Source organism: Strigops habroptila, chromosome 1 (genome assembly GCF_004027225.2).
Source record: "Strigops habroptila isolate Jane chromosome 1, bStrHab1.2.pri, whole genome shotgun sequence".
NCBI lineage: Eukaryota > Metazoa > Chordata > Aves > Psittaciformes > Psittacidae > Strigops > Strigops habroptila.
In genome coordinates this window covers 154,698,365-154,724,267 of record NC_044277.2, presented here as the reverse complement: position 1 = coordinate 154,724,267, position 25,903 = coordinate 154,698,365, and the positions used below count along the sequence as shown (strand labels likewise).

The 25,903-nt window shown below is 39.7% G+C and overlaps 1 protein-coding gene across 1 annotated transcript in view; it reads left to right on the top strand.

Moving 5' to 3' along the window:
- Positions 1–25,903, top strand: part of ARPP21 (cAMP regulated phosphoprotein 21) — a 404,051-nt gene that overhangs the window by 158,070 nt on the left and 220,078 nt on the right. Inside the window, exon 3 of the transcript XR_003989920.1 lies at positions 7,697–7,877. The gene's annotated coding sequence lies outside the window, so the exon portion shown is untranslated. The remainder of the gene's footprint in view (positions 1–7,696; positions 7,878–25,903) is intronic.

The window sequence follows — 25,903 nt, the reverse complement described above, 5'->3', positions numbered from 1 at the left end:
TATTACAGTCAAAGAGGGTTTTGGCATTAGCTTCAATGAAGCTAGGATTTCCCATGGAATTTCAATATTAATGAAAACAAGATGAAAATAATATCTATAAATTCTGCTAGTAAATTGTGAAATCTGCAATTCCTACTCAACATGTACTGTAATATATTTTTTGCCTGAGTAAGACTTGCAAGATCTGACTCAAAAGAGATGCCTATTAGCTTGCAGTGTTGTTGTTTTGGCATGTTTTCATGGTCTTACAAAGCTGTCATTATACAATTGTATTTTTTTTTTCAGCTCTTTAACATGTTCTTTGCATCTTTCTCATCTTTCCTCTTTGAGCCTCTGGGAATATTCTTTCCTCTCCTTTTCCCCTCTTCCTTATCCTCACTCTCTCCCTATTCTTCTCCCCCTCTCCTCTTGTCCTGCTACTCAGAAAGCATGCATACCTGTGTGCTAAACCCACTGCCATTTCCAGTATCTGAATAACTGTATTAATTCTGAGGTGTCTTTTTATATAGTTGTGATGTGTTCTGTAAACAGCTACATCTATACAAATCACACTGACATAGGTATTTTTAAACATTGGCTTATCAATGTTTCTGTCTACTGACAAGTATAGGTTCAGTCCTGCAAAGGGCTGAGCATCTTCTCCAAATTGCTGAGCATTCCCATATCCCACTGGTGTTGAAGAAGAGACACAGAATATCTGAAAGTCACACAAAACCCCCTTCCACTCCTAATCAGGGTGGTGTATGAAATGGCATGCATTTAAGTTATAAAGCATCTGTAGGTGGCTTTGTATTTCTTTGTTCTAAAAATTACTCTATGAACTTTGGGATGCTCTTTACAGGAAATTAAAATAGCAGGTGAATTTGGGATACATTTGACTTCAGTCTAAAAGTATGTATTGAATCAATTGAGGTGCAAGTTTTCTTCTCCACTTCTGCTTTATATTCTTCCAGCATATCTTCACTGGCATACTTATTCAGCTTCCCAATCTGGCTCTATGGTGAGTAGACAGGGAGCAGTAAACATTGAAAGAAGGCTGTGATTGCTGCTTACGTAAGTTACATCCAACCAAAGATTGATTTTAAAGTGAGAAAGAATCTGCTAAGATGACAGTTAACTACAGCTTGGCTTCTGAGCCCTTGAGTGTGTCCCAGTGATTTGTGGCAGATTTGGAAGTGAAACAAGGCTGTGAAATGGTGTCAATATTGTCATGGGGACAAGGAAGTTAGGCGACTAAGGGTCTCACTTTGTGGTGGGAAAGGGGATGTGGAAACACTGAAATGTCTTAGCCAGATTAAAATCATGGAAGACAAGTCATGGGGTCAGAAACTTTTGTCCACTGCTTGGGTAAATTAACAAATCATTGTAGCAGCCTTCTAAAAAATACTGCTCTTTAGAAAGCTACAGACAATGACTGAGGATGTTTTGGGTCCTGAAAATCAGAAGATTATGCACATTAATGCTGAAATTAAGCTATTTCTTCTGTGTCCTGTCAAATTAAACATAAGGTGATATTTTTCATCTTTGAATCTTGACAAATTGGTGTTTTTGCAGAACAAAAAACATGTAGCAGCATAAATCTCCTTCTAGAATCTGAGGTTATTAAAATAAATGGATATCTACATTTTGGATGGTTTCAGGCAAATGAAGTCAATATTTGTTTCTAAAGTGGCAGTTATATTGGAGCTTAAATTTTCTACTGTTATCCTGAAATACTGACTTTTTTTCTATAAAAAGAAGTGATTAGAGTTTGCTTTCATAAACAGCATTTTGGTGGATTTACATGGAATTGAATTATTATGGACTCCAACGACTTCAAGAATTTCTTTCTCATTTGTATTCAGCAGTAGACCAACAAAGAGTAGTGCAAAGTTCTGTAGCTGGGGAGGAACAGCCTCAGGCACCGGTTATATTGGGGCTGCCTAACTGGAAACCAGCTCTTCAGGAAAGGACCCTGGGAGTCTTGGTGGAAACCAAGTTGAACATGAACCAGCAATGTTGCATTGTAGAAAAGAAGGCAAATAGTTTCCTGGGCTGCAGTAGCAGGTTGAGGGAGGTGATTTTTCCCCTCTGTTCACCACTGGTGAGGACATACATACCTGTGTCCAGTTTTGGGCTCTCCAATACAAGAGATAGCTGGGGGCACTGGAGAGAGTTCAGCAATGTGCCACAGAGATGATTGAGGGTCTGGAGCATCACTCCTGTAGAAGAGAAGGCAGATCTCACTGAGACATATACACTCACTCAGCCTCACTGAGAGGTTGACCCCTGGCAATAGTGTATTCTGCCTTGCCTGAGCAAAATGAAAAAAAATTGCAGGTGCTTGGACATAGATCAATTCTTCCTGGGATGCCTTTTAGTGAAAATGACCTCATATATATAATTGAAAAGGTAAAACAAATCAACCAGACAACTAGATAATCAGAGGAAGGATAGAAAATACATCTCTCTCTTCTCTTTTTTTTATTTTTACATTGCTTTGCTGTAATGATGCCACCTGCTTCCTTTTAGGTGAATAACAGTCTTTTACTTGCGAAGGTTTTTCTTGAACATATTCCAGTTCAGGAAGAGCGTGTTCTTATGCATCTGGTGAAAAAAAGTCTCAAACCCAAGACTTACATATGGGTTCAATCTGTCGATAGGCACCAGATGTGTTGACCATAAAGTTGATTTAGTATTCTGCACTTACATTTTCTCATGAGGCAGACTAATGAGAAAGGAAAATAGATAAGGAAAATGTCAAAGAGAATTGCAGTGAAAATTTAGATTGTTTTGCAGACAGGTAAATAGAAATGGGGATAAAAAGCAGGAACTTTCATTCTGCCACAATTGCTTCTGCTGTACAATACCAGACACTTAAAAGCAGAATTTGGGAAGGAAAAAAGCCCTTTGTTATAAAAACCTGGCTGCCTCCATCAAATCTGTAGCTAAACATATTCTTACAGTATGCTGGGCAGGAGAGGTAATCACAAACATGACTTGTAGCAAATAAACATTATTATCTAGTATATTCTAGTTCATTTATAGTGGGCATCTGTGAGAACACATACAGTTTTAAAGAAACTATTGTTGGAGCAAAATTCTGACTTGCTGAAACACAAATACTGTAGGAAGTAGCGCTATCCTCAGTGATGGAAAAAGGAAATGTCGCTGTCGCAGGGTCTTGTATGCTGACTGATGTCTGGGTGCCTTTATCAATCATAATTCAAGTGAAATAGTATATTCAGACAGGATGTGCTGTTGAAATAATTAGTTGCCCCAAATTTATCCAATATAATTGATCACTTCATTCTGCCTGAGTAACTCTGTTCTTTTCTTACTGGATTCAGACTGGGATTGGTTTTGTTTTGGTTTGTTTTGGGTTTTTTTTTGGGGGGGGATGGTGTTTCAGCCTTTTGTTGTAGGAAGATAATGTAGAGCAAAGGAGAGAGACATGAACTGGGATGCAGAACTGGTGTTTATGTTAAGCTCTCCCACTAATCTGGTGACTGCTCTTGACCAAGTCAGGTGGCCTTTATTCTCTATTTTTCTGTGATAATAGTGATAATGGTATTTGCCTTCTTCAATAAATTGCCTTGATATCTACTTGCTGAAGGTATGCATTATGTAAAGTCAGGCATTTCGCTAGCTATGCAAGTGAAATGGTCGACTCCTACTGTATTCAGTCCCTGCTCCCTCTCACTTGCGCTTATGAAGTCAGATAAAAATCGATGACAGTAGCAGACAACCAGCTGCCTTCTTCATGCATAGATACATAGATAATCTCAATCAGATGGGAACAAAGAACAGATGTTCCCTAAACATATGTGCAAACAAAAAATTGCAAGTGTGAGTGTTCATGAACAATGAGTAAAGCAGGAGAAAGGAACAAAGCATGATTTCAGAGTGTAAATAAATATTTGTGAGCCATGAATTGGAATTTTCCGCTCACTCTAAAAATGGCACGTTTAAGAAAATAAAAAGGTTTGGGGAGTTACCTTATTTTGAAACTGATACATGAGGACACTTCTCTAAGTTTCTTCAGTCTTTTCTGAACAGGAACAAGGTGGCTAAATGGATGGCGTGCTAGGACATGCGTCTGTTTGTATCCAGGCTTCTCTCCACATGGTTGATTTGTAATGTAGACAAAGAGTTTAAATTTCCTTTCCATGTTCTTTCAATGCTAAATTAATTTTCTCGTGATTCAATTTCAGTCACATTACAACTTTCCAGGACTTTGATTTTTCTCAAAGTAAATTAAAATGGCTTATTAAAAACAGAACTGTTCTACCACTGTTATATTTTCCTTCCTTCAGAAGGTCTGGCTACATGTGACTCAGACTTTTTCTTACCCCACTTTTAAATTATTACATCATAATGCCATTGATTTCAGGGCAGATCTAGAGCATCCTGCAGAAGAAAATTAGAGACTTGAAGTCAAGTCTCTAATTGTAAAGATATTTTTCCACTACCTGACAGCCTACTCATTAGCAATATTACAAATAGGAGATAGATTGTTAAGCTTGGATTAAATGTCTTAAATCACTACAGGCTACCTTCTTTTGTCATTGAATAGGATGAAAAAAAAAACCTCAACTGTGTGCTTTCCTAAGATAGAAAGAAAATATAACACACAAAATAGATATAAGGTAAATAAAAGGTATTTTTCTGTAAACACTATGAGGTTTTCACTGTTAAGATCTTGATCTTGTTCATGCTTCTGGAATTTCAGAGTTGTTATTGTGAGTTTGTACTAAATATGTGAAAACAAACCTGGAAGATGTTTTTTCTCTCAGTATATACACCTATAAAATGTCATGAAAATATGACTCTCTTACTTTTTAAAAGCTTTTGGGGGCACGTGTGAGAGGTGTGTGTTAAAATACATGTAGTTCTCCACACCCTTTCATGCAATTACCCTTCTTCCATTTGAAGAAATCCCAGATACCATGCCAAACAGGAACATTTACAAGAGTTTTTCTTTGGTGTACACTGATTTAAAAGACGTTTCACCCTAATGGAAAAACCCATATGATGTATTTTGTACATCAGTGACAACTTTGTACAAATTCAGCTTAGTGAAAGTTATTCTTTCTACTTAGAAATCTTCACATTTGTATATGAAGGCTGCTTCATAAGATCAAAGATCTGAGTTCTCTTTTTCACTCTAACTTGAGCAGAGCAAAGCAAAGGTGAAAGCTGTAAAATATCTGCAAGTTTACTTGGCACCTGATCAGCTCTGATTTACAAGGATGTTCATATTACTGTTATTGAATTTATATATTTGCACTAGCCTGCTTTAATTTACATGTGTTCCAGACTAGTTAGCTGGAAAAGCTAATAAGTGTTTAGTGTTTAATAGATATAATTATTAGTTTTATGTAACTTACTTTAGAAGAGCTGGGTAGAAAATGGTTTTATTCAGCCTCTGAAGTTTTTGAGATTTTGGGAGATTGTTCTTATGTCACAGTATTCTGTTGGGGTTTTCATGTATGCGTGAGTGTCTGCACACATACACAGTCCTTGTAAGAAAAGGAGAAGGTAAAATTCTTGCTACATAGCCTGCTGATGAGGGTGCTTAATGAGAAAACCGAGAGCAAATGGGATGAATTTAGGTAATTGTTATGTCTGCAGTACTAAATACTGTGGTCTGGGTTTCTCTCTTGTCTGCACTGTCACTGTACCTAAGGACCTCAGTCTAAGGAATGCTTACTCACAGTCATGCTGTGAAAAGTTCATTTCTGTGAATCAGTGAATCACAGGGAAAGCATTTGGTTGAAAAATTTCCGATCGTTTCCATTCATTATCCATTTTGGTGATAGTTTTCTCCTTGTGCCTTCTCGTCTTTATCCCCTCTCTCCTCCGATCACATTTTGCAACGACAGTTGCTTTCAGAGAAATCTGTTGCAATTTTAACTACAGTGACTATTCCAACATCTGGCACAGCATCTGGGCTTGGAGTCCTGAGAATAACTCCTATCCTCCTCACTCATACTTAAAAATCAAACCAGGTATCTAGCGTTTTTTCTGCTACCTCTCTTAGTACATAACACGCGAGAGAGTCCACAGAAAGGAGTCCTCTCGGAGAGGGCAAGCACACAGCTCACAGGGACGGACAGTGGTGTTGGCAAGCAACTCATGGAATATTGGGTGCTGCCTCTGCCTCTAGAGCAGCCTAGTTTTCCACCCTTGCTTGGCTTACCCCTTGCTTTGTCTTGTTCCAGCTGCTTTTTCCTGTCCCCACAATTGCAGCTGGCTCGAGTGTTCAGATTCAGCTGCTTTTTCAATACTGAGCTGCTTTGGTGTTTGAAAGTGGCTTCAAGCTCCTGTTTCTCTGCATTTTCTTTTAGCTTCTCATGCTGTGCAGCTATAGGACATGGACAGCAAGGTCCAGGTTGCCAGATGTGTCCAAACCATAATTTGTGCCAACAGACTTTGTTTCTGGTTGAGCTGAACTAGCTATGCTTTTTGTTTCCAACCACGTCAGCTCTTCTGGCTAGGCAGGGTTTTGCATGGTGTACTTTAATGAACTCTCTGAAAGCTTCAGGCTGGTTCATCATATCTAATTTAGCTAACTTTGCAGTCATCACTCTTCAGTAGGCAGTGCCATGCTGTCCTAAATTGATGACGGCTGCCTTTCCAGACCAAACATCAAAATCTAATTGGATGAACTAAGCAAAATCTGTTTCTAAACAGGTTTATTGTTAAGATTATGTCTTCTGAATAAAGCACTTGCTGAAGTGAAAGAATACTGTTTGTATTTTCTGCAACTTAATTTCTGAAATAAACGATCACAACAAATTCCAGTAGGTTTCCAATATGTTGTGTCATGTGTATTTGTTGGCTATCAGTGGTATCAGCACGCAAGCCTCACATGTGCATCCCTCGGTCATGGGCGCAGCCTTCTCCTTCATCATCTGCTTCACTGATGCAAGCCAGCTTGCTTCATGCCTCTAAGTCTGCAATACTCATATGGCTTTTCCTAAGTAGTCCTGGGTAGGAAAAAACCACAGACTCCACAAATGACCGTTCATATAGTCGAGTCAAAAATAACAGGCAACTGTTGCCTGTGTCCACTGTTGCTGTTTTAGCCATATATTCTTTTAGTCCGCTCTAATAACAATCAATAAGTGCTGGCTCTTCCGAAGAGAGAAGCAGTATGAAGAAAGAGGTGAAAATGTTATTGTTTACTAGCACAGAATTGTTTATCACTGGAACTGTAAATGTAAATCATTGGGGGGTTTTTTTGGGTTTTTTTGGGTTTTTTTGGTTTTGTTTAATGTGAGGCTATTTCAAGTTTTCTAGCAAATATGTTGTATTTCCTTTCCTCTTGGCTATATATAGTGTGTGCTGGTCTTAAGCACTTTGAAGAAAATACTACTTTTGTTTAGCTTATTGTATCATCTACCTCACGAGGATATAGTCACCATGTACATATTAACAGTTAAGAAGGATACCTAGAGAAATCCCAGATAGCTTAGATGCCCTTAACACATGTGTTAACCTGTTTCCACTAATGATGTTCTCGGATCATTTGAGACATAGCTTTAAAAAATACAAGTAGTCTAACAAGGGAATAATAAACAAGTCAAATATTTTACTGGGAAAATCCCAGTATATGATGACCTCTGTTGTAGAGAAACCTGGTCCTCATGATGAGTCCATCAGAATCAGTAGAAATGTCTAATGGGTTATGTCACCTTTTTCTCTTCTCTAGGAAAGTCATCATATCAGGACAAAGCTGAACACACTCGCCCAGACTGGAGCTGCAGTCAAGTCAGCCTGCACTTTACCTGTGCTCTGGCCACTCACTGCCATCCTACTGGAGTTACTGCAAGTCTGAAGAGGAGAAGTTGTGGTGACAGTAAAGGACGAACAGCAGCAAAGAGCAGAACGAGGTAAGGAGACAAAGGTCCTTTCCAACCTTAACTATTCTATGATTCTATGATTAGGTAGGGATGCTGGAGGTAGGCTTTCAAATCCAGCTCTAGAGGGATCTTCAGGCAATTAAACTTAAACCACTGCTTAAAGGCTTTGGTGAGATGGGTCAAGAGAAAATCAGTGAAGCATGTGTTAAAATAGAAAGGAAATGCCTGAATGGTGCAGTATGGCCATGCTATAGCTCTGTTGCTGTCTACATGCAATTTCCTATTGTAGATAGCCAGACTGAAATGATGTTTCTGTTTTTAAATTATGTTTTCAAACAAGGCTAAGCCAGGCTGAAGCACTTTCATACATGTTAATTATTAGTGTGGAGAAGTCATCTTGTAAAGCCTCCAACATACAAAAAGACAAGTCAGTTTCTGTATTATTACGCTATCTTTTCTAAGCTAGTATTGACAATATTGAGTCTCAGATTTGCAGCAGTAAGGATTGCCAGTGCTGAATTAGAGACCTGCTGCCTTAAAAGCTCATGTATGGAACTAATCAGGTAGGAATCAGTATGCCCAAGCTGTGTTCTGTGCTCCTGACAGAAACCAAAGAGGATGTCTTCGAAGTGCAATTAGCACAGCATGTACATTGTGCCTCCTGGACTATTAAATATTGTATTCCATAAGAGCCAGACCCAGCTTATATGTATGCATATGTACTATTATCACAGTAAAACTGATCTCTCTGTGTCTGGATGTGCTTAAGAAATTTGAAGCTTAATCATTATTAGTGCTGGTTTTATCCATTTATTTTTCCTTCAGTAGGATTGTCATTTGATGTTCATGTAGCACTTTGCATTCAAATCTGCAGATAACACCGGAGCAGATAGTCCCTTAAATTGTATTTCCTTGGAGTACTTCAGCGCTGTTTGACGTTGCATTTTTCTCAGACAGCAACACGTATGTTATTAGGGCATGGCACTATTGCAACACGCATCTATTTAATCAACACTGGAATTTTACATTATAGGTGCAAAAGCAGTTCTTATTTTAATTACAAATTCCTCAGGATACTTAGGAGGGCTTTTAACAAAGATTGTGTCTTTTGGGGCCTCTGATCTCCAGTCCATGTTTTCATTTTACTGTTTCACCTCTAGAGGGGACATCATCTTGGCTCAAATACTGGGAAGACGTCTGAGGTATTTCCAGAGAAATGTTCTGAGAACGTCTGAGCTGTTGAAAAGAAATCTAAAGTGAATGGATAACAACTGGAGAAAATGGGTTGAAAGGAAGAGAGTCCAAAAAGGAGATAGGAGTAGGATATAAGGCAATTTGGAAGATGGCTGAAATACTTCGAACGACTGAGGAGAAAACTGAACAACTAAAAATGTAGAGGGGAAAACCAAAAAAATTCAAGCATTAAGCAATAAAGAGAAATGAGCAAAATAAATGCATAAGACTAAAAGTGGAAAAGAGGAAAGAATGAAAGATAGGAGAGAAAGCATATGAATGGATTGATGACAAAGGACAAACAGGAACGCAAGAAGTGGATGGATGTGTAAATTAATTTGGAGAGACATCATGTCCTTAACATTGTCATGTGGGCATGATGTGAGTTTTACTGACAACTTCAAAGTGAGCGGGACAGGGGAATATTCAGGAGTCATAAACTACAGATGAATCTGGGTAGTTCAGAACTGACGACATCAGATTTTGGAAATGGGCTTGTGAAATACTGTTCGAAGTAGAAAACAGATAAACTGACCGGTGCCAGGACCTGGGGTTTGTTTTGGTGGAGAGAATCCAAATCTCATGCTGCTCTACTAATGAGCTGGTGCTTGTAGTCTTAGTTTGGCTTTCTTTAGTAAATTCTATAAAGGGAATGAAATTCAAAATCAGTATTGGTTTTGAGTTTGAGAAGGCTTGTATTTCTTCAAACGTGTATCTTAAGTAATCCAGGCCTTACCTGGACTCTTTGAACCCTCAAAATTAAGCTGGAAAGAATCTTTGAAAGCTGAGATCAGTTATTTATATCAGAAAATTTTCTAGCCAATGTTAAGGTAGCAACTCTATTATCCAAGATCAGGGCTAGACAATATCTCGAGGCTTTCCTATTTTCCATACCATTCTTTGACTGCTCTGAGTGCTAGTTTGAAACCGCTCAGTGTGTGAACTTCCGCTCAACACAAGACAGCGCTTCTTTTTCTCCAAAAATTCCTTGCATGGCTCTAAGGATGAGACTAGCAGGGATATGCAGCTACTTTGAAAAAAGAGATTCTTTCCTGAGGGAGAAAATGCTGACATTTTAGAAGTCGGAGCTCAGCGTTAAACCTTTGAAGGTATCTTGATTTAAAAGTGCAGAGTTGCCTGTTGTATTTATTGATTTGAAATTGCTTACTCTTGAATCACTCACTTTATTTACATGTTTTAATATGTGTCTAAGATCTGAACCTTAGCGTTCTGCTGTATAAAATTTAGGCCCAAACTTATTACCAGGTCTGCAGACTTTATTCTTCCTCTATAAGATCATATGAAAAAACTTACAGTACGTGTTTTTTAAACAGTTAGTTGAGACAAATAACCATGCATGTCTAATAGACAAGAGCTGTTATCCCCTTTTCCAAAAGTCGCATTTGGGATTCTGCTGGATTGTCTGTGGTGGACAAAAGATGAAAAAACTTCATTTAAAAAAAATGCAGAAAAATCCATTTTCCTAAACAAAGAATGGAATAGGACATATTTCTTTCCAACATCTTTTGGACATAATTCTGCCCAGATGGTAGAATTTCTAGACTGTTCTAGACCCTTTCTAGACTGTTCGTCAGAGCTACGCTCCTTTTTCAGGCTGTTACCTTCACTTTATCTGTAGTTTGTGCTTTCCTGTGGCTTTTACTCCTCACATAAACACCCCTGCTAAAAAGAATTGTCCTAGAACCCTTTTGCGCGTGTTTCTGCTAGGTACTTCTCTGTTGGCCAGAACCTCGGATTTTGGAAGCTGCAAATTGCTCCCATCTTTCTGCTCCATGAAAGAAGTCCTTATATTTGTTCCTTTCCAAATGAAGAACACTTGTTAAATCATCAGCTTTCAATAAAATTTTAGCAAATTGTGACAGTGCAGTGAAGATCACTGTTATGCATTACTTGGTAATTTTGAAATGGATTCTCTATGAATGTTTTTTATGAGTTTTCCATTAGCTCTTCTCAACTCTTTCTAGTAAAAGAATGAGGAACAAAGAGCTGAAGTCATGCCTGAACTCTGGCAAAACACTGATCTGGTTGCAAGCACTGTCAGATCAACAATCACATTCTGTTTGTCTCAAAGCAAGTTGCTGAATTCTTTTGTTCTTTAGTTCACAAGATAAAAATGCAAAGTCATTTTCTCCTGATATGTACATTGGCCTTGTAAACAGTTTACTCTTTCCCATAAATATTTGGGCAGGGTAAGCCCTGGTTTGTCTTTGGTTATCTTTTACCCATATCTAAAAGCATATTTATCACACACATTTCAAGGCCATCCTCTCTGTGCTGCTGCAATATAAGGATGCAGCAGTTTTCATCTTCTCAAGAGAATGTTGGGGCAGTGACAAGTGTGGATGTTTCTGAAGCTGAGTTAGGCACAGAAAGGAGTCTCACAAGAATATCTCACGTACCTGCAATTTACTTGGGAACAGGCTCCCTCATGAGGTAACCTCTCCTGCTTCAGACCTAGGTAGAAATACCACAAAACCAGCCTGAATCTGATATGTTATGGTTTCAGGTATTTGTACGGGTTGGGATTCAGTGGGAATGTTTAAATGCAATATATCAGTAAAATAAATAAATTATTACTTTACCTAGATTCAGTATTCTCTCTACCTCCCTTACAATAGGGTTCATGTTTTTTTCCAGTCAGGACTACAGTGCATTTTAATTAATGTTGGGAATACTTGTGCAGTGAATGTGTGCTTCATGGCCGCCTAAACTTTAATGCCTTTATGCTTTTACTTCTAGTACAGAGTTGCTGTTCTTGTTTCGAAATGGAAAAGAGCTCTGTAATGGACCTGTGCAAAGTACTTAGTTTATATGGAGTTCAAAACTGTTTTCTCCAAATCTCTGTAACTTTTAAAATGCCTTGACATGCTGCTGTACAAGCAAAGTGGTTTTTTTCATCTGAAACAGACCTTAACAGTTCATCATGTTTTTAGATAGCAAGTGGTTGATCATGTACTTTAATTACAAGAGCAAATCTAAGGCAGTTGTACTATTTGTCAAAATAAATCACACATTAGTTAACTAATTAAAAAGTCAACAGACAAAAGATTAATGTCCCAGTAGTGGTAGTAAACGCAGGGGCAAAATTCTTAGCTGATGTATGTCAGCATGGCCTTAATTTCAACTGGATCATGCTGGAAGGTAACAGGTAATGATCTGACCTTTTTTGGGGTAAACGTGTGAAGAATTATGTGCACTGATTTTTCTTTAGGAAACGAGGGGGCAATATTCACTGATGCTTGATATTTAGATGTCACTTTTTATCTGTCCTCTCAGATAAAATGAAGAATCAGGTTGCTTATATAATAGGAGACTTTGGCTTCAGTTCTGGAGAATGTGATTTGCAATTCTCATTTTCCAAGTCATTTTGATATGCTTACATACAGAGATTAAATGTCCGGGATCAGAAAGTTCAGTCATTAGATGAAGCAAAGAACTGTGATGCCACAGATACAGCATTTTGAGATCTAGATAAAAGATTAAAGGCCAAAGTTATTCAGTGTAGAAAAGGAAACACATTTCACACATAATGCTAATGATTTTCTGTTAGGAGGGGAGTGCAACAGGTGTTCTCAGTGCAGTGCTGGCTCACATAAACTGGAATGTTTTCTCCAAACACTACTCGGGTCTCTTGTTTTTATAGGTTATTTTTCGTTGAGAATCCTTCCAGTGCTGCAGGTGCTTTTCAAATGCACAAAGTTCCTGTCCCTTCAAACCTCATCAGTAAACAGGGGTCAGAGGAAGGAAGTCACAACATGGATTTTCTGTGGGGATCAATACATTTTGCTATAAAGACAGCGGGGCAGAAAATGGATTTTGAAGCAGGGAGAAAGAACAGAGGGCAGAGATTGCTTTAAGATAATTTAGTAAAGGTCAGCTGATGCAGAGAGGGACTGCAGAAGGATGGCACAAGGTGACTCTTTGGGGGTGTGATAAAAGGGCAGGAAGAGTTCAAAAATGGGGCAGCACAGAGGTAATAAGAAGGGCAAATCTCCTGTTGAAGTGCAGTATCTACATGACCATAAAAAGACCTTCAGTGCATTTGACTGTAAGAGTATATACCAGTGCTTGCTGGAAGAACATTATTTGGAGGACAAAAAAATGTTAAGTGCTAGGGAACTGGGAAATCCCAGATTTCTGGGAGCAGTGCTGCTTTGAATCTGTTCCCATGTGCTCTTATGCTGGCTATGGTATAATGCAAGGGCTCTGTAAAAGGGGGATGAGGGGAATCCTGTGTAATATTTAAAGAAAGCAATACAGTACACATAGAGGTGGACAGACATTTTCGGTGAAAGGAAGTACCCTAAATCACCCTTACATGGAGAAATATAGAGTGAACAAAAAGGGTGACTTTAGGAGCCATGCTAGGGGTTTATCTGACCCAGGATTCTGTCTCCATACATAATAATGTATAGAATAATCTCTTCCCACCATCTTCTTCCAGTTTCTATTAATCTGCATGATAGAGCAGGCAAAACACATACTAGATGCTTTTCTTTGTTTGATCAAAGACTTAAACAAGTGTAGCTACTGTGTGAGAGTTCACAAGAGCGAAGACTGAGGAAGAACAGGCTGAAGTACCTGTTCAGCATTCAGCATTCAGATTACATATATATGACCCTCAGCATAAGCAATGGACTTCTTTACAAAAGATATACTTGGCTGCTTTGGTAGCTCTTTCTTGAGAGCTTCTGGTTGTCAATGACTAGCTGTCAGTACCTGGTGAACAAATACATTCAAGCAATGATCTGTGAACATACAGAATAGGTGATATTATCAAATTGTTTATGATGGAAATCATCTATGAAAGAACATTAATTTAAGGTAGCTTAACTTACCAGCTCAGCAAAATCACTAACCAAGTCTCAAAGACATTTCCTTTGGAGATCTCCTACATGACAGATTATTTTTATGTACTAGCAAATGACTATTCAAATAATTTCAAAGATTGTTCCTGGGTGAGTGCTGCATAATGATGAAAATTTGTGCAGAGGAAAACTAACAGATTCATCTAATTATCCTTTTCCCTTTGCTTTGTATACCAGAAGGCTTGGCTTTGTTTGTAACACTTTTTCTTTTGCACAAAGAAGAATTGTTTTAGACACTGGCAATAGCTGATGTTTCTGTGAAGAGTTACCCTGATGGTGCTTGGCCATCTTGAAAGCTCCTGTTGGTCGTAGGGCTTCTCCATTCCTCGAGCAGAAACAATACCCTGTGACTTAGGCAATCAATCACACAGCATGAATAATGAGCAAACTCTCAAAGCAACAGTCACATTTGCATAAACCATTCATTCAGTATATTTGAATAACCACCAAATTAATGAAAATCAAAAGGAACACATGGATCATTTGCCAACAGGAAGGAGAGCTACAACTGTTAAATAGATGGCTTGCTGAAAGAAATGTACATGTCTCTGTCTTTCTAGAAGGAAAAAGAGGAGTCAGGTTGGAGGGAAAATTACGAGGAGATAAGCCTCTTCTTGCCCACCCCTGGCATGGTTTCTTTCTGTGTAGTTCCTCTGCATCACTCTATTTCTTCTTGTGATGGTTGTTTTTAAGTGGGGGAAAAAACCCAAGTCTGGGAAGCCCACATTGCAACAAAGTATGAGGAAAAGCAAATGGCTAAAACCAAGGGTTTAATTGATTGATTTATTCTTTTTTTTTTTTTTTTTTGCAAGTGGAGAACCAGACGTAAACATTATCAATAAATATTGGTTTCCAGAGATGCCCTCATTGATTGTTTTTTGCTTATGGTACACTATAGCCTGGCAAAATCAGTTATATGAGGGTTTCTTTAGGTACATTCAAAACAGGGCAGGTTTAGAAGAATTTCAGAAAGATGCATACTTGGATTTTGTCTATTCAGTTTCTCTTATTTTTCTCCTCCTTGCTGTAGAAGGCACTGGCAATCCTCTGCCAGGAGTATATATTCAATTTCAAGGAAGTAAACTCTTCCAGCTGTCACATGTGAAGACAAAACCAAACATCAAGGAATAGCTGCTGCTCCTGGCGCTGCTGAGGCTTCCCATTCCTTGGGAATCCTTTTCAGGAAAAAAACCAAACCTATGCATAATTCAAATGCGGATGCAATTAGTTTCATTAGGAAATTCTGTAATCCTGACGTAAGAACAATTCCATACAGGACAAAAGACCAAATAATGAGTGTCTCTATCAATATTTAAATTAAACAAACCCCTCTCTGCCTAGTTGCTGATTGTTGAATTCTATTTTATATGAAAATGCTTCCACCTGTTCTTCATTTTTTGGCAATCCACAGAGATTTCATGCATGCCAGAACAGTTACCCAAATTAGAAGGTACAGATTTATTGCTTTGATAACTCCCATAAGTAAGGAGAGAGCACGATGTACTTAAGATAAGTCAATCACTATCAGAGATGGCTCTACCAGGCAGGCTGGAGGTCTGTGTCTCTTTACAATTCTTCAGCCTGGGCTCTTCCAGAACATCACTATTTGACACTCTTCATTGCTTAGACCACACACTGATGCTACTTCTTGATGATTCTGTTCTTGCAGGACAGGCATGTTCAATGGGCTATCCAGTCTTCCAGAGGAACCTTTTAACTTAAGGCATGTGTCAGCAGGTTAACCAGTTGTTTAGCAACTGGTATAGCCGTCCCTTTGAAGACACTAAGCCTGACAGCTGACAAAATCTGAAGAGGTGCCAGTTCCACAGGGAATGGGGGAGAGGAGAAGGGAGAACCTTGCTCAGGAAGCAGCTTGCTCACTCCTAGAGCACTCCAATGCACTTTGTGCTTTTGGATCTTCAGGTCATTTTCATTGCTTCTGGGGTTCTTCTAGCAGTTGTTGTGTTGGGTATTTTTCAAGGATTATGAATAGAGATAGGATGTATCTATTTTCTATGGAGTTTATCCTATGGGGTTTGAGATATGGCCACAGTGTTAGTGGAATGAACTGGGTCTGTCCTTTTGCATGCTTACAGTAAGGGCTTTATGTTCAGAGGCATCACCACTCTCTCTGGCTTGTATGGTTGCTGGTGTTTCTGTATATAAATCTCTGGAGGGTCAGCCCTGAAATCATTAACTCCTCTTTCCAAGAAAAAAAAAGGGGATATGTAAACCACCTTTTCATATGTTTTATGTATTATGTTAACAATGGCCATCTGATGTAATGTTCAGTTCCAGCAACCCGGAAAGGAAATGGCATAAGATTTTGGGCAGATTTCTCATTTTCAGCTTGAAATTCACAGACCACTTTTGCTTTCTCCATAAGCAGATCAAATGCCCAGTGACCTAACTGTTCCTTCTCTTGTCTTACCTCGTTCACATTCAGAGAGCAAAACCTGTGCCATCTAAATACCACATACTTATGACTGCTTTTTGGGAAAGGTACATCTTAAAATTAGCCCCCATGAAAATCAGTTGAATAATATTTTAAAAGAAACACAGTCACATAAAACAAGCTGCTCATAGATATAAAGCTGGTGAGTTTCATGGCTTAAGCTGCTAGAAAAATAAAGTTATTGGCGTCTGGAAATTTCATTTTTATGTGTTCTAAATGTTAAACTAGATCACAAATGAACTATTTATGTTTCTTTGCTGTTTGTTCTGCAAAAAAACCAACCTGCTGAGATACATACCAGATGTCTGTCTCAGTCCTGTATGACTTTATTTCTCATACCTGCGTCTGTCACGGCTTACTGCTTGCCTGACTGCTACTTTCTGTTGATTTCTTGTGTAGTTTTAGACTTTTTTGTCATATTCTGTGTTCTCCCAGCTGTTCCTCAGACACCTCAAAGGATATGACTTCTAGGTGGTACCTCTCTTAATGTTCATGTGCTATGCCTCTGATAGCAGAAAGATAGCAGAGGCTTTACCCACCTTCTGCAGATAGGCAGGGATGTCCAAAGCTGTTCTGATTGTAAAGCTTTAGGTCACCGTAAGTGAGGTGTCATTATCATGCACATTTCCTCTTTCTCTGCAGCGGAGGATCTCATCAGTACATCTTCTTCTGTCCTTCCAGAACTCACAAGTGTTTCAAATCAGCAAAGCACAAATGATAATAGTATGGTAGAAATCAACCGAAGATCTAGCAGAGGAGTACCAGTAAAATAAACAAACATAAATGAGTCCCCAGGGGAATGGCAACTCCAGGGAAGATTCCAGTTATCTGATGTCATACCCACTTTGTCCTCACAAAGTCTCCCTCCCTGCTGTGAAAGGTTGGATTCACAGCTCTGCTCTGTCTTCTCTCAACTATCTTGGTATAGCTGTCCATGGCCTCCTGACCTCTCTCATATTTCTGATGCCTATACAGCAGACCTTTATTATTAATACTGGTTTTCTTGCAATACCCCTGCTATCTTTACCTTTTAGTAATTTTCTTCACTATCCAAATGGGCTTTCATTTCCTAATACATCCATCAGCTGTGGTTTTTGGTTTGCCAGTTTAAGATGCACTGACACCTCAGTGCTTTGGTGGAGTCACGCCCCTCCCAGATTCCTCAGTGTCTTCCATTGCTTCTGGAGGTCAGGCAAAGTCAGCCTCCAACTTCCCTATCAAACCTATCAGCTATTAATGGCAATACTTCGCCACTGGTAACTTGCCTGATTTAACCTTCTCAGATTTAATATTCACACTGAAAGAAATAAAATGCTTTTGTTTTTTAAGCTAATGTGTTATATGTACATAGTAAAATACATTGCAACATCAGAGTGTAGTCTTTCACTTTTAGCCTCCCATATGCTACTCATGTTTTAAATTAAGCCCTAAAGCTGTAAGTAGCTGTGAGAAAGTTTGGTGTCTGTGTGAGAATTCAAAGAACCCATACTGGTGTTAAGGCTCTGTTGAACAAACAGCATGTAGAACCAAAGCCATAGGGGACCAGAATTATCAAGAAAGGACGTGACCTGCTACTAGTTCTAGAAAATTAATGGAGTCAGAATAATGTGAAGAATTTGTCTGAAATCCAGAGTAATGATGTGAAGAATTTTAACATATTTCCAGGTTGCTTTGAGATGGAGCCCAGTTCACACCATGCCTTTCCACCTCCTACTTTTAACCATTTCCATGCTTTTCTCCATGTTCTTGGGAGCAGCACAGATGATAAAATCACCCAGCTGTATTTGTTCTCCCCATAGCTAGATACTTGTCTGAATCTTTTACAACCATCTGCTACCTTCTCAGCCATGTAATGGAGCAGAACATCAGCAAAAATCAAATACCTGAGCCTGAGATTTCAGCTTTCTCCCAAGCTCAATGAAAAGTTTTATAATCAGTGATATGTTCAGTTTAACACCATGTGAGCAGAAGGGCATGATACCATGTAGGCTCTGTTTTCCCATGAAAAGTGGTAGTACTTGTAAATATTCATGACATCGTTACACAGTTTATCAAATCCAAAGGTATTGCCAGCTTTTAATTTAGAGCACAACCCAGTTGTATTTCACTTGTAGCCAGAAGTGGGTTTTATTTCTTTTACCTTTTGCCGTGAATTTTAAGCTCCTCTTGTCTCACCTCAGAATCTTTCATTTGAACTATTTTGTTTTTATTTCTTAGATAGGTTGTGTTTTTGAGCAACCAATCAATGCAATTCAGCAAGATACAATGGGAAAGCAGGTCCTGAATTTTTCACATCTGTAGTTAGGTTCATCAGAATAAAATCACCAGGCTCGGGTGATAGTCTATGTAGGGCATGAGATAGGTACTTACCAATAAAAACTCACTCTAGTTTTATCAAGAAAACCAGTTGTTTCCTCCAGTTTGACTACAGCAAGTTAAAAATGAAACTTAGCCAAAACCAAAGAGAAAAATATCTTTAGAGCTTATTGGCATCCAAACTATTGCATATTCTTGCAACTCTGCAGTCCAGAATCAGAGATGGGGATCTACTGCTGCTTCTCTTCTTGTATGCATTTCTTTTTTGTTTCCAAGAAGCTGGAAGGTATGGGTAGGTTAGGTATTTGGCATGGGTGGATAGCAGCTGCTGAATGTTGTCATCTGAATATAGGCAACTATAGGAGCCTTAGGATTGTTTTCCCTGTAACCGCAACAGCAGAGCTGTTATAAGCATCTAGGGGATAGGAATACAGTTTTCATGTCCTGTGGAGTTCATCCATCTTCTCCCCAGTTTATTTTTCCTAAATAATCTGGGAATGTGAGAAGTAGGGATTTCCCAAGCAGAAAACAATGACGGAGAATGTCGATGAAGAGTATCACTGAAAGGTGTAATAATCTTGAGGGTGTATGCTCTATTTCAATTTGGGGCACAACAGGAGCTCTACTTTCCAGCTCTGCTTTGGTGGATAGTACAGAGTTAAGCACAGTGGTTTGAGCGGATATGTGGTTGTGCTGTTATTTGTCTGCTTGCCTAACTTTTCATCAGTGTCAATTGAATGCTTTCACCTGAAATCAGGTGCTTGGAATGAACAGAGAAAAGGATGTCCCCTGTCCATTTGTCTAAACGGACAAAGCAGAAAAATGGCATTAGAAAAGATACCATGGTCACATCCATATTACAGATAAAGAATTTAAGGCATAGCAGTTGTTATGTTGACAAAAGGCCATGACCTCCAACAAAACGAGAAGCAGCAGCGAAGAGAGACATTATATGTATAACAAAACAGGAGGTAATAGCTTAACAGAACTGCAGACCAGGAGTGACATTACTGTACCACAAATACCAGATAAGAGTTGTCATGTCCCAGTGGACAGTACAGATAGGATTCAGATCTCGCGGGGTGAAATTAAGACACAAACGAGGTCAAATGACCAAATAATGCAATTTATTACCTAAAACTATTGTAAAAAATAAAATAGAAGACAAGAAGGAAAAGAGGAAGAGTAGGAAAAAAAGGGATAGAAGCAGTATATCTATAGATTTGCAGAGAGAGAGAGAGTCAAATAGTTACCACCACGGAGTCGTACGGCGTCCCATCGTCCGGATCGGTGGGAGAAGTCTTCCAGCTAGCCAGTGGTTGTGTGGTCCTTTATACCATATTGTGTCCGGATGTCGATCAGATAGCCGTTGTGCCAGCATTGTGCAACAACTGTGACCAGCCATAGACTGCATCTGTGAATCGCGTGTTTCAGGAGGTGTTTTATCTGCTGCCCATACAGTTTGTTCCTGCAAGGATGTTCCCATCCACTTTTCGTTTCTTTCAAGGACGTTCCCGTCCGCTTTTTATTTCATGCCAGGATGTTCCAGTCCGCTTGTCAGAACTGAAACATCCCAGCAAGGATGCGCAGATGAATCAACAGAGCTGAATCCACAGGTTGCTTCAGGGAACAATAAAGTCTCTTTCTGAGGGGTAAATGGTCTCGCCACACCCGCTACAGTTCAGAGCTCACGGAGAGCAAAGGTTGAGTCAAAAAACCGTTTTACATATCAGTCCTGCTACAAGAGTGTAGGACTCTTCAAAATTGGAGAGTAGGACTCGTCAAAATTGGGCCCATGGGAAAGAGTAATAAGGGGCCGGCTGTTAGGAAGAGGATGAGGGTGGTAGCGGAGAAGAACTTGGAAGGGAGCAAAGGCGTAGAAAGAGAATATCAGGAGTAACAAATCATGTGATCAGATCTGACTAGGATTCGATTGTAACAGTTTTAGTGCTTACGAATATTGGGTATTTGTGACTAGTCAGGTTTTGGTGGGATTGGACACTAAACCTTGGTTTCTGTGACAGCAGCTGTGGCTATTCTGCAAATACAAATAAGTCTGCATTGCGTCAAATCATTAGCACTGCCTCAGACTGCATTTCACCTGGAGAAAGTTTATCTACTTATCCTCTAGGATCTGCTTAAAAAAAGGTTGAGCTGTAGTATATTGATCTCTGTATTATTTTTGAGGGCTTTTACTTTCTATAGGTCTGACGTTAAGAATTGCAATGCTTTTTGTGCAGCAGGGCGGTGACTTCAGAAATATGCTTCAGGATGCCTTGTCCAGTCAGAGAGAGAATGATCCATCCTACTACCTCAGCTTCCTTTTAGGCTTTCTGAGGTTTAGCATGTACTTTTGATGTTGAGTGTGACCTTTCATTGGCACAGACACTTTGTCTCCACTCTTTGAAGACAATTGCCTGTTCTTTTGGAAGCGGCTACTGTGCAGTACAAAGACCTCTGAAGTCCCTTTGCAATCCATTAAGAGATTGGTTTATTTACTGTCTGCTATTGATTATTACTTAATCTTAGACTTCTTCCCTCAAGGAAAAAGAAATGATTTTTGTGGAGTTTCTGGTTTGTTCTGTGGCCAGAGAGAAGGAAAAGCTGTGCTGTAGCTGACTGAAGAGGCTGTTCAGCTTGGAATCCAAGTGCATTTGTTTTCCTTTTCTAGTCAAGTTACATTTCAAAAAGATTTCATTTGGAATAGAATGTAGAGAAGAATGTCAGGTTGATGCCCCTGGAGACAAACTTATCTGTTTCCCTGTAGGACAGGTGCAACCAACGCAGCTCTGGCACAGTATGTTCCCCAGACCTCTTTCCCTGGTTGTAAAGCATACTTGAGCAGCCGTTGTCTGTTTGGGCAATCAGAGAAATGAGAGCTAACTGCTGTTGTTGGGTGCTCTTCACTAAAGTCATATCTGTGGCTCCCCACTGCTCTTGTTTTGAATATTTTGGGTTGGTCCTGACAGTAGGGTTGGCATAAGCAACATGGTTTACTGGGGAGTGCACAAAAGCAACCATTTTATTTTGTCCCACTGAATGGCAAAGATGTACACCAGTTCCACAGTGGGCTGAACCTGCACGGCTGATTTAGGGAGGAAGGAGGCTTCTCAGGCCAGAAATTGGTTTGTATAGCAAAGAGAAAAACCTCCCAAACAACAAGGTCAGGTTTGTTCATGAGGAGCAAGGAGATGCCAACTTTTCTGTGCTTTGTATAGTAACCCCTTTGCTCCTCCCCACCACTGGAGCTCCTTAGGGCTCTGCTCTCTCTTGCTTCACTCTCATGTCCCTGGATCACCTGGTGAGCAAGAAGCTGTAGGTAGAGGGGACAGAGCTGAGACGTGCACATGCTGCCAAGCCCTGAGTAGATAAACTGCTGGGTGGGTGCTGGCAGGTCAAGCACAACAGACGATGGTTAAGTTCCTGTAGCAGCCCTTTTCTTCCTGGGAAGAACTCGTTTGGCTCTCCTGTCAAACCAGCCAGCCATGCATTTGTATGAAACTTTCAGGAAAATAATTATCTTTAAGATTTCTCCTGCTCTGTCAGATTTGCTTCGGGTTAGCCAAGAGGTCCGGAGGTTTGGAAGAAGAAAATGGCCTGGTAAGCAAACAGAGACTGATGAAGTTTTTGTTCTTTAAAAACCAGGCTTTCAAGAAAAATAAACAAAAAAACAAGAGGGGAAGGGAATGGTAACAGCACAGATTTAATTATTGGTAATTTTCTTGTCCAAAATTTTTTTTGAGCTGCATTCTGTATTTAATTATGACAAGAAATAAGTGAAAAGCAATAATTCTCAATATTCCGTGCAGATTTTGTGTAAAAATTGTGCTTAAAGCATATATTCTATGGCCTGAGAAAGATAAAAGCAAATCTGAACAGCTTGATGCAGTGTTTTGATCTCATAAATATGAAAACCAAATCATTACCCATAATTATGAAGTACAATACAGAATAACAACTGTTTCTATAGTTGGGTTTTATTTTTGCTTTCGTTTTTTGTTATTTTGTGTGTTGTGAGTTTTTGTTTATTTTTTTTACACAAGTGGTGGTTTTAGAGGGCTTTTAATTACATACTTGTACACTAAGAAAGCTGGCAGCTCCTTTGCATCTAGCAGCGTCCCACATTTAGCTGCAAAGCTTTAGAGGACCTCTTCTTTCCTTCTCTCTGTTGTCATAGAACTTCTGAGATTCCCGGAGACTGAAATCCTTTATTCCCTGACAGAGGGGCAAATTATCCCATCTTTTCTTACCTCCATGTCCCAGCTCTCACTGGAGCACATGGAATTCTCAGAAGTGCTTGGAGCTGCCCCAGCTCTTCTCCTTCCCACTGCTAACAGGGGTTGCTGATGGCAAAGGCTGAGCTGAACTGGGCAGTCTTGAAAACCCCATTCCTTATCGTCAGCCCTGCGCTACCCATACATATATGCAGGGAAGCAGTGCAATTTTTCTGACCAGAAGTTCTAAGTATATACTTACAACAAAAACTATATGGATAGAGTCCAGAATATTTCCCTAATCCTGACTAAGGCCTTAACTCCCATTTTTGTTTCCCCAAGGTCACAGGATTCTGCCAGTGAAAAGCAGAAGGGAAGTGGTCCAGTAGCTCTCACCATGAGAGTGAGATGTTGATCGATATACAAGCAGCAAAAAGCATTTCCCCTTTAGCTCACTTAATTAATACTTTCTTCTCTTTCAGTATAGAATACTAATAAGCAAAAAGCCTCAAGACATTTGCTTAGGAAAATTCTTCCCAAACCCAAATCTGCTTTTCTCTGCAAGCTATTAGACATAACTTGCAGCAAAAGATTAACAGTGATTCTTTTGGGCAGAATTTACAGTCCCTCTCTGTTACCTAAACTCTGTTACACTGCATGTAGCAGGGCACTGTGCTTGCAGCAGAGCTCTTGTGATGGAACCAATGAAACCACCTGCAACATCACAAATTAAGTGCACATCTGCGAGTTAGGAGTGTGTTTGCTGTGATGGAATAAGGAGCTGAAGACAGCCCTTTCCTGTTAGTGTTTTCTGCTGGAGTGCATGAACTGTGGGTGATGTGCTAGCAAAGGAACCACCTGCCTGCTCAGCCCATTCCCTTCTCCCCCTTCCCTCTCACCATACACAGCATCTGTGCTTCCAGCTGTGCAATTGAGTAATTGTGCCAGCCGGCCCAGCTAGGATTCTGCATAGGTCAGCATCACCTGTGTGGTTCTTGCATCTCTCTTTTTGCCTTTTCTCTTTTAGGGGGGAGTGTGTGTGGAAGAAGGACTGTTTTGTGTACTTGCTTCTCAAGTCCTCATTTTTTGCAGCAGAGAAGTTTCCAAGCAGGTCTTTCTAGCCTGAATCATTTCTAGCCTGAATCAGTTTAGCTGATGAGACATCTCATCTTTCTAGCTTGAAGCAGACATTTTCACAGCCATCTCCTCAGTAATGGTGGTGCCTCATACCCCTGAATATGCCTGAACAAGCCCTTCATCTTTAACGTGCAAGTTCCCTGGCTGTGACCAAGCACTGGTTTTGGATGTCCAGCTAGGCTTCAGGATCACAGGGGGCTGGATGTGGGAGGCAGCCCCTGAGTGCATAACAGCTTAAAGCTGGTCCCACACAACAGCTGGAGATCTGTGTGCACAGCTGATTTGTTAGGAGGAAGGATGAGCCCTGCATCTATGTGGCTACAGGAAAGTGAACACCTACTCTGTGAATCTGGCATCCAGGTAAATCCCGGGTGAAGCTGCTATACCGCAGCTTATTAATACGCAAATGTAGAGGTTAAGGCCTCATCTAACTACTTGTGATGTTTCTGTTTTGCTCTGTACTCAACTTTTCTTGTTGGGATACTAATTAACATCTCTCTATGAAGTTGATGATGGTTTTGAATCTTATTCTTAGATATCTAATTCACTCTGTGTACTGAACAAGGAGGTGGCGGGGAGGGAAAGTCAGGAGTGAAAATATAGTTGAAGTTGTGGACTACCTTAAGACACCTAAAATAACACTATTACTTAAAGTCTTTGCCTAGCACAGGTTACCTGTTATATCTACTAACTTTGTATGGGTGCCCCACAAGCCTAGGGATGTCTAAATGATGGTAGAAATGATGGTAAATGCTTAGATCTAGACATATGGAGGTTTGTCTCTCTGTTCTGGGTTTCACTTCAGAGGTCTAAAGTTACTGTGGGATCATGGGCAAGCCTGAATGCTTTTCTTGGATATAGCCTTTACTACTGAGCTACTGCTGCTAGTAAGGGTAGCATATCCCTCAAGTTCATCAGGAATACTCCAGAGAAGCACCTATTGCTTGGAGTGATGAAAATTCTCGTTAAATAAAAATAATCAACTATCAGCCAAAGCAAAATGTCACTTAAATCTCCTGCCCTAGTACCTTCAGCAGCTGCTTGCTTTGATCTCATCTGTCTCTAGTCAAGTCTCCCTATCAAAACTATTTCTGTCACGAGGTTCTGGGAGAAAAAGGTGGGTTTTCAGGTTGCTGACCCTCAGAGGGGCTGCTGTGTTAGGAACAGAAGTTGCTAACAACCACCATGAGAAGCAGAGTGATGAAGCAAGGAAAAATACTCATCGTGCTGGAGAAAGCAGAGTTCATACAAACTTCGAAGTCAGTAGAAAATCAGAGGATGTGATTAAAGACTTTTTTTACTAATTCCATATGTATCAATGTGATTTATTTAAAGACAATGTTACAAGAAACAAATTTTCAGGGTTGTGAAAAGTGAATTAGTGGGGTTTATTCAAGTGAGTGTTTGTGGTACTGCTTTATTGTGTAGATACTGCTGCATCTAAGCGTTACTTTTCGATTTAATTTTGCTATAAATTAACTTATCTTCATGCAAGTGGCTTTAAAGCTAATAATCCTAAAAGAATTAAGATTAGAAAGTTAATGCTATCAGTGACAAAGCTCATTAGTGGCTTTTTATCACTGCAAACTGGTGAACTATAACCAGGATAATTGGCATAAATGGAATATACAATTTCTTCAGCCAGGTATCCTTTACATTAATTACCTCAAGGTTTTGTTCTGGTCAAATAGAATTTGGATGGCTTGTCCACCTCTTCTCTGAAAGGCTGAGCAAATGTCAGGTGTGCTGCTTGGAGGAGGCAGGAAGGGTCAGTCTGCAGCAGGCAAGATAAAGGCAGGCAGATGAAGGGAA